Source organism: Callospermophilus lateralis, chromosome 13, assembly GCF_048772815.1.
Source record: "Callospermophilus lateralis isolate mCalLat2 chromosome 13, mCalLat2.hap1, whole genome shotgun sequence".
Classification (NCBI taxonomy): domain Eukaryota; kingdom Metazoa; phylum Chordata; class Mammalia; order Rodentia; family Sciuridae; genus Callospermophilus; species Callospermophilus lateralis.
This window is the reverse complement of record NC_135317.1, coordinates 101,110,442-101,119,368: the sequence shown is the minus strand read 5'-3', so window position 1 is coordinate 101,119,368 and position 8,927 is coordinate 101,110,442.

Genomic DNA, 8,927 nt, shown 5'->3' with positions numbered 1-8,927 from the left:
TCAAACTTTTTTTTCTGTATCTATCAAGATGATTATATGGTTTTTGTCCTTCATGCTGTTGTATGTATATCAGAGTTATTGATTTGCATATGTTGATCAATTGTCCCTGGGATAAGTCCCCATTACATGGTGAATAATCTATTTAACATGTTGTTGGATTTGAGTTGCTAGTATTTTGTTGAGAATTTTTGCATCTGTTTCTCAGTAATATTGGCTATTGCTAGCTCATTTCCTTCCTTCCTTCCATACCTTCCTCTTTCCTTCCCTTTCCTTTCCTTCTTACAGAATGAGTTTGGAAGAATTCCCTTCTTTTCAACTTTTTGGAATAATTTGAGAATAATTGGTATTAGTTCTTTTAAAATGTCTGGGAGAATTCAACAACTTGATCTCAAGAATGAGGGTTGAAGGGGAGGTCTTTGTGCTGTCTATTTCCCAGAACACTCCAGTCCATTAACATTGATACTTGACATCCTTACTAATATTTAGGATTTTAGCTGTTTAAATAGGTTTGTAGTGGAATCTCCCCCACCCACACACACCACCTCACCTCTCTTTCTCTCTCTCTCTCTCTCTCTCTCTCTCTCTCTGCACAAGGATATGCTAAAACCTTTTTGTAATTGCTTCTTTTTTAAAAAAAATATATTTATTCAATCTGCTGTTTACTTTATTTATTTATTTTTTTATGTGATGCTGAGGATGGAACCCAGGCCCTTGTGTGTGCCAGGTGAGCGCTCTACCACTGAGCCACAAACCCAGCTCCTGTAATTGCTTCTTAATTTGAGAATTTTTTTAATCAATTTTTTTGGGATTTTTTTATATAAGCAACAATGTCATTTGTAAGTAAAGAGTTTTGTTCTTCCTTTCCAATCTGTATGCATTTTATCTCCTTTTACCTATCACTATACCTATTATAGATGTTGTAGACCTTGAAACATCTACGATAGGGTATTTTTCTATTTATTCTTTTGATTTAATCCATTTTGGGGCTTCTCTGTGTTTGTTTGTGTGTGTGTGTGTGTGTGTGTGTGTGTGTGTGTGTGTGTGTGTATTTGGATACAGTGTTGTAGATTTATATACCTTTAGGATTATTGTTTGCAAAATCATCTCCTTTGTTATTATGTATTTATTCCCGATCATTTTCCTTGTTCTAAACTCTGCTTTATCTGAAATTAATGCAGCTACTTTAGCTTTCTTTTGATTGATTCTAGCATGTTATACTCTTCTTTATTCTTTTGTTTCTTACCTGAGTCTTTAAGCTTAAGGCAACATATATTTGAGTCTTGTTTACTCATACACATTGGTAGTCTCTATCTTTTAATTGGTATATTTATATAATTCACATTTAAGTAATAATGATAAGGTTGAATTTTAATACTTGTCCTGTTTTTAGTAGTTTCTGTTTATTGCAATTGATCTTTGTTTCTGATTTCTCTTAGATCCTCTTTCTGTAGTTTTAACTGACCCATTTTATATTATTACATTTTATCTCTTAACATATCAATTAAACTTCTTTTAAAAGTCTTTACTGGTTGTCCTAGAGTTTACAGTATATGTTGTTAGCTAATAAGTCCCTCTTAAATTGTACCATGCCACTTCACACAGAGTGCAGGTATCTTAGTGCATTCCCAATTCCACTGACATTACCATCGCTCATTATATTTACCCAGGTGTAACAATTACCCAACATATTATCACTATTATTGTTTTTAGAAAGTTATCTTAATTACCAATAAGTGCAACAAAAAATTTCATTCTACCTTCATTGATTTGTTTTCTCTGATGCTCTTTCTTTGTTTATGTGGCCTATTGTTTCTGACCTATATCATTTTCTTCTCCTGGAAGAACTTGTGTTTAATATATATTTCTTAAATGACAGGTCTGCTGGTGATAAATTCCCTCTGTTTTTATTTATACAAGAAAACCATTATTTCATCTTACCTTTTAATTTTACTGGATACAAAATTCTAAATTGTTGCAAGATTTTTTCTTTCAATACCTTTATTTCCAACCACTCTCTTGCTTTCATGGTTTCTGATGAGAAACCTACTTTAACTCTTTGCCGCGGTCTGGCTGGGCACAAATAACTGAGCCACCACAAAGCACTTGTATGTTCAAACAGGAAACTTTATTGCCCGAACTCCACCAGCACTCCATGCACACTCCCCGGGAACTCTCTCTCCTCCACCGGGCTGGGCGCGCACTCACTCTCGGAACCCGAGAGAACTCATCGGGAACTCCAAAGTAGCGGGCGCCTGAGACAGCAAGAGCTGTCCTATTGCTGGACAGTAAAGGTCATAATTGAATACACAGCTTAACATAACCATCATCATCTCAATGGCTACTGGCGTCACCTCTCAACCATTCCCTTCTAGCAAAATGCCATGCATCATCCAGACTCGGCTATGGCCCTCAATAACTCTTGTCCTTCTTTTCCTATATATAAGGTTTTTTAAAAAAACTGTATTTATCAAAACTTTGGTTTTCTGCAGTTTGAATACAATATGCTGAAATATAGGGTTTTTTTTTTTCGTATTTTTCCTGCTTGATGTTCCCTGAACTTTCTGAATTTGTGCTTTAATATTTGTCATTAATTTTGGAGAATTCTTGGCCATTATCACTTCAAATAATATACATATGTGTGTGTATGTATGTGTGTGTGTATATATATATATATTCTCCATTTTCTTTTTCTTTTGATATTCCAATTACACATATTTTATGCTACTTGAAATCATCTTATAGTTTGGATGTGGTCAAAAGACAAAATTACAACAAATTTAGCTGTAAGTCTAATTGGCCCTTGTATACAATTCATAAATTAGGGTAGTCTCCATTCTATAAAATTTAACAATAACTCCCATTGGGCAGTGGGTTTATGAGGTGGGAATAAGTAAAAAGAACAATATAAAAAATTTGATTGGTTAACATTAGGTTATTTCAGGTTACTTTTTTTAAGAGTTAAAGCAAAGGGGACTCCCTTATTATGCTGATTCATATAGATTTGAATCTCTTGTTTTCAGAAAAAAGAAAGCAAAACAAACTCTACTAGTAGGGATCTATCTGCTTCCTTAAAATTTCAGTTTGATTACATGGCATTTAGATGTTTCACTTTTATTTATTTATTTATTTATTTATTTATTTATTTATTTGTTGTTGTTATTGTTGATGTTGTTTTAGTTGTAGATGGACACAATACCTTTATTTTATTTATTTATTTTAATGTGGTGCAGAGGATCAAATGCAATGCCTCACACATGCTAGGCAGATGTTCTACCACTGAGCTACAACCCTAGCCCCAACTCTTTTTTTTTTAAATTCTTTTTTCTCTCTACATTTTAGTTTGCAAAGTTTTTATTGACCTATTTTCAAGCTCACTGATTCTTTCCTTAACTATGTACAAATTAATGAGACCCTAAAAGGAATTCTTCATTTCTGATATAGTGTTTTTTATTTCTAGCATTTCCCATTGATTCTTACATTCTATCACCCTGCTCACATTGTTTCTGCATATTTTCTACTTTTTATATTACAGGTTTTAGCATGTTAATTATAGTTATTTTAAATTGTCTGTCTGGTAATTCCAAAATGTGTTATATCTGAGTGTATTTCTGTTGCATTTTCTCTTCAATTTTCTTTCCTTTTAGCATGGCTTGTGATTTTGTTATTGTTGTTGAAATTGAACATGTTAGATTAGGTAATAAAAATTAGGTAGAAGATCTTTTTTCTAAATTTTTTTGTTAGTTGTAGGTGGACACAATACCTTTATTTTATTGATTTATATGTGGTGCTGAGGATCAAACCCAGGGACTCACACAAGCTAGGTGAGCACTCTACTGCTGAGCCATAACTCCAGCCCTGGGTAGAAGATCTTTAGTGTGAAATTTTATGTTAATCTGGCTAAATGTTGGGTTGTGTTCACATTTGCTGTAGCTATAGGTGTTAGAAGCTTCAAATTCTTGTATGTCTTTGTTTTTAATCTCCCTTGTTGTTATTTGGCTTCCCTAAGACCTCTTTGGAGAGGGTTTGTGCCTAGGAACCATTTCAGCTATAACCCATTGTTATCGCACTCAAGGCCTGTGGGTGTGGTATAAGGTATGTGAAGGGCAATTTCTTCTTGAAGATTGTGATTAAATTTTAGCTTTTTAATGGGAATGTGTCAATGGACTATGAGCTGCATAAACATTTCTTGGTGTTTTTCTTCCTATAAGAGACAGGAATGGTGAATGGGGCAAGAGTCACAAATTGCCTTTACCACAGGTGGGATAGGTTTAGTGTACTTTTCCTTTATTGTCAAAATTCTCTGGATTACATGGTTATTATTCTGTCTTCCCCCAATCCTGCCAGAATCACAGGGGATCTTTCTTGGATTATTCCCCTGAGAATATAATGGGGTTTCTGGAGGTAAGCCTAATGAAAACATGGCACCTTGGAGCCTCTCGCTTTCACATCAGCCCAAACTTAGACTCTGTCACTTCATCACAATGACTTTATAAATGTTTCTACAAGTTCTGGGTTCTGGGTACTTTGACTAATTGACAATAGAAATGAAATCAAGTTACTTGAGTATGAATACACAGGAAATGTCCCTATTTTGTGGCTTCCACTTAGGAAGGGAGGCACAGTTTCAACAAGAAAGTGTCTTTCTTTCTAGTGAAAGATTTTTACTATAACTAAAAAGAGATATTTATATTTAGTTATAGTACTTAATTACTATAACTAAAAAGAGATAGCATCAATGACTACTTGCAGGGGGTTTATAAATGGTGCCTGATGAGCTAAGTTCAAGAACCCTAGCTCTAGTGATGCATCTGGTACTGCTTCAGGGTGAATAAATGAGGCTCATTTGGTATCTGACAAATAGTAAGCTAAGCTGGGACCTTTCCATGACTCTCAGGTTATGAACCAAGCACCAGGAGTGCATATATCCTTTGTCCCTACTATCTCATTACCAGATTATGGTCGTGAAAGTTTCTAATTCAGGTCAGAAGTTTTAAGCTGGTTTCTTTGGGGGATCTGATTTGTACTGCAACCACCCTTCCCTGATAGGTCCAAGGAGAATTGATTTTTTTGATTTTTTTTTCACTATAGAAATAATTACTTTCATGCTTTTTACATGTCCCAACTGGAACTGGAAGTGTGGGGAGGAGTGTTTTATTATTGATATTATTTAGAATGGCTGACCCATACTGCTAATAAAAAATATATTTATTTTTAGCAATTTTTAATTTACTTTAAGGTCTCTGTAGATAAGGTATTTCTTATTGTATTTTTTTTGGAAAACCTGTCATTTTTCCTCTTCAGCTTTTTATACAAACTACCATCTACCTGCTTTTCTTCCATCCTATTCTCATCACTTACCCTGTGATTCCTACTCACTCTTTAGGTCTTAAGTCTCACTTCTTCAGGAATATGTCTCCCCAAAAGAAGTGATAAATGCATAAGGTGATGAAATGCTAAGCACTCCGATTGAATTAATTTACAATATATACATATATTGAAACATCAAATTATACCCCATAAATAATAGTGATTATTAAGTGTCAGTATATTTTTATTCCTTGTTCTTCACATTGAAAGTTAAATTTAAGCTTATATTAATTTTTTTATTCTAGATTATTTTGTCACCCTGTTTGCCACCTTTTTAAATATTTAACTCCCTTGAAATTACTTCTTCAACATCATTCTTGAGAGGGCAGGTATCGTTTCTCTATTTTATCATCTAACACAATTACTGACACATGTAGATACTCAAGAATAATTTATTGTCCAGTATGGTGGGACATTCCTTTAATCCCAGCAACTCAATAAGACTGAAGCAGGAGGATTGAAAGTTCGAGGTCAGCCTCAGCAACTGAAGCCCTGTCTCAAAATAAAAAATAAAAAAGGGCTTCAGGGGTATATTAGTGGTAAAACATCCCTGGACCAATCCTTGGTATTGGGGAAAAAGAGTAATTTTGTTAATTGATACTTGACCGAAAGGAGTAAGCCTTAGATATAGTAAGAATCCTATATCTAAGTTGTCTCCAAATTATAATGAACAATAACAGAAATAAATTCTTCACCAAAGGATAAAATAAAATAAAAAATTGTGTATAACTGAAGAAGATCTAGTATAAACAATGAGTTGTCAAGATGAACTTCAGTAAAAGCAGAAACATTTTAAAGCAGACTGCAGTTATGATTATTTAAACAAAAACCCCATAATACAAAAATAATAATTTGGGAATAATTATATAAAATCTTGGAGCATGACCAAAAATTGAGAGTTGTCATGCTTTTACCATTTTGTTTCTGAAACTGAGGAATATATATATGTGTATTAGTCAGGTTTTTCACTTCTGTGACCAAAGACCTAAAAAAAATTTTTTTTAAGGAGGACAAGTTTATTTGGGGGGGCTCACAGTTTCAGAGGTCTCAGTCTATAGATGGCCCAATTCATTCTTTGGGGCTTGCAGTAAGTCAGGACATCATGGAGGAAGGGTGTGGCAGAAGAAAGCAGCTGGGAACATGGCACTGGGAAGCAAAGAGAGAAAGAGATTCCACTAGCCACATACAAAATATATACCCCCAAAGGCACAATCCCAATGACCTATCTCCTCTAGCTACACCGTACTTGCCTTCAGTTACCACTCAGTTAATCCCTATCAGGGGATTAATTTCTGATTTAGTTAAGACTCTCATAACCCAATCATTTCACTGCTAATCCTTCTTATACTGTCTAATATTCAAGCTATCAAGGGATACCTAGTATCTAAACCTTAACAATATGTTTATTTAAAATTTTAAAGTTTATAATTATTAAAAATTAAAAATCATAGTATAGCTTCCAAATTTCTTTGTCAGAAGATGGGATGAAGAGCAAACAAATTAAAGAGAAAGTATATAAAAGTTATAAATCAAAGAAAATATCAATGAAGAATGAAAAATGTTACAAAACAATACAGAATTAAAACTTGCTTTGTCTATATATTCACACATAAACACATACATAACTTTAAATGACTAAAATCATTGGCTGAATAAAGAAACAATCAAATAAAGAAATGCAGAGCAACTATATGCTGTTTATAAGAAAAATATTTTGTGCTGAGAAGGGTATAGGGAAAAGGAACACTTAAACACTGTTGGTGAGATTGTAAATTAGTACAACCACAATGGGAATCAGTATGGTGGAACCTTAAAAGACTAGGGATGAAACCATCATCTGACCCAGCTATATCACTACTCAGAATTTTTCCAAGAGAATGAAAGCTTGCATACTATAGTGATACATGCATATTCATGATTATAGCAGTGAAATTCACAATAACTAAGATATGCAACTAGCCTAGGTATCTGTCAACAGATGAATGGATAAAGAAAATGAGGTATATATAAACAATAGAGATTTATTCAGCCATAAAGAAGACAAAATTATGTTATTTTTAAGAAAATGGATGGAACTGGAGAAAAACATGTTGAATGAAATAAGCCAGGCTCAGAAAGTGAAGGATCACATGTTTTCTGTCATAAGTGAAAATGAACATAGCTGAGAGAGTACAAAGAGGACTAATGAAAAACAAACAAACAAACAAACAATCCAGTTCAATACAGTTAAGGAAAGGTTTTTATGGGAGGAAAATAGGAAGAAAAAGGACAATATTAGGAAAAGAAATTGATCAAATTAAGTGCATGTGTGAATATGTCACAATAAATTCCACTATTCCATAATGCACTAATAAAAATAAATAAATAAGTAAAACATTTAAAAGAGATTTTTACAAAGGTTCAAATTAAAAATATGAGTGTAAAATGCAATAAAAGAACTTACAAGGGTTGGGGCTGTAGCTCAGTGGTAGAGCGCCCACCTCAGACGTGTAAGGCCCTGGGTTCGATCCTCAGCACCACATAAAAATAAGTAAATAAAATAAAGGCGTTGTGTCCAACTACACCTGAAAAAAAATGTTTGAAAAAAAAAAGCTATTAAAAAAAGGAACTTACAATCATAATGCTGGAAAAACGAATTCATGATAAAAAGGTCATTTATGATAATTCAGGATATAATCAAAATGAAGATGTTACAAATATTTGAGTCAAAAAATTTTTTTCAGAAATATAGAGAAAGTGTATAAAATATAATATTAATAGAAAAATGTTTAACCTCACTATCCTTATGTGATAGAGAAAAAATATGTAGAGCGATAGGGAGATAAGCAATGAATTAATAAGATTATTTTAGTTGGTATACTTTTCTTCAGCTCTACACCTAGCAAACGAGATAATGCAGTTTCTTCTAACTCATAAAATATTTATAAATTTGCTCCATGTGGTAGGTCATAAAGGAAACCTTGAATAAATCCAAAATATCAAAAGAATAGAGACCATATTCTCTAATTATAATGAAAAATAAAATAATATTATTTATGAGAGTGGTTGCTAGAAGGATTCAACCAATTGCAGATGAAAATTTTCTTTATATCCTCCATGTCTAAAAGGTGGACTCAGAAGACAATGTATACCTATAATTACTTTCATTAGCAAAGGGGAAATAATTAAAATAAATCCAATTATTATTGATCTTAGTTGTTTCGAAAGAACAAATAACCCTACAGGAAAAAAAAAAAAGGAACAACTAAAGATAAAAGTACTAATAAATGAGGCAGGAAAAAAGAGTAAATATATAATCTTATTTCTTGAAAACAAACTTTATTAAATAGTTGATCCTTTCAAGAAGGACAGAGGAAATGTAAATACAGAAAACTCAGGATGAAGAAGGAGAAATCACAAGAAACCAAGAAAAGTGAAAAAATATAAGCAATACTTTGCAACTCTGTTAATAAATTTGATAAACTTGTAATGGTGTTGAAATTTATATACTATGATTTAAGTTTTATAAATCTATAGCATTTTCATTTTCTATAAGTGATTTGAATATTTCCATGAACTTA